This window comes from Ornithorhynchus anatinus, chromosome X1, assembly GCF_004115215.2.
Source record: "Ornithorhynchus anatinus isolate Pmale09 chromosome X1, mOrnAna1.pri.v4, whole genome shotgun sequence".
Classification (NCBI taxonomy): Eukaryota; Metazoa; Chordata; class Mammalia; order Monotremata; family Ornithorhynchidae; genus Ornithorhynchus; species Ornithorhynchus anatinus.
The window spans coordinates 102,214,848-102,215,875 of record NC_041749.1 but is presented as its reverse complement, the minus strand read 5'-3'; the positions used below and the strand labels follow the sequence as shown (position 1 = coordinate 102,215,875).

Sequence of the window (1,028 nt, the reverse complement as noted above, 5' to 3'; positions counted from 1 at the left end):
TTAATGCATTCAACAGTGGTATTTATTGAGCCCTTACCGTGTGCAGAGCACTGGATTAAGCCACATTCCCTGCCTGGTGCTTGAGGACCAGACCCAAAATGTGATCTGCTTAGGATTCAGTTCTGTCACTAGCTGGCTGCAAAGACTCCCTTGCTGCGGTCCCATCGGTTAGAAATAGATCTCTTAAGCCCAATAAGAACTAATATGCACCCTGGATAATTGGGTCATCAACTCTATAAACTGCATTAAAACTAATAACATCTCAGAAAGCCCAACTCACTCTCTTATCCTTTTTTGAGGTGCAGTACTCATAACTGGTTATCCATCCAGCTCAGGATCAAGCAGAAACTCCTCACCATCAGCTTTAAGGCAGAACCTGGGCTCTAATGCTGTGACATCTTAGGCAAGTCACTTTCTCTGTGGTTCAGTTTCCTCAGCTTCAAAATGGGGATTCAGTGACTGTTTTACCTATTTAGACTGTTAGTCCCAAGTGGAACAGGGACTTTATCTGACCTGATTAAGTTGTATCTACCCCATCACTTACTTCTCAGGGTTGCACCTGGAGAATTTCCAGTACTCTACCAGTCTCAGCTACGGGAGGGAGAGTCAAGCAGATGCCTACTCATTCCATTCCTAGCTTGGCCAGTGGTTAGCAAGTGGAAAGCAATGTGCTACAAGTCAAAACTCACCCATGGTGGGCAGCAGTGGCATGGGAAAGAGTCGAGTGCTGAGACTCTAGTTTACTTCATGGAAGGCAGCAATGATCAGCCACTTTTGTATTTTTTACCAAGAAAACTCTACGGATATACTACCAGAATGATTGCAGATGGAGAGCGGGGCATTCTGGGAGAGATGTGTCCATGGTGTCACTACAGGTTGGAAACAACTCGATGGCATAAGACAAGACAAGGCCCCAACATTTGAAACACTCAGTCTCTGACATATAGTAAGCCCTTAATAAATAAGAACCAAACTCAATCAGCTCTCTCCCCACATTTTACCTTGCTCCTCTGCCACTACAACCCAAT

General features: G+C 44.8%; 1 non-coding gene across 1 annotated transcript; it reads left to right on the top strand.

Moving 5' to 3' along the window:
• Positions 1-541: 541 nt before the first annotated feature.
• LOC114807114 lies at positions 542-679 on the top strand. The gene has a single exon (XR_003755167.1). It is a non-coding gene; the product is annotated as a small nucleolar RNA SNORA7 (small nucleolar RNA).
• The last annotated feature ends 349 nt before the right edge of the window (positions 680-1,028 follow it).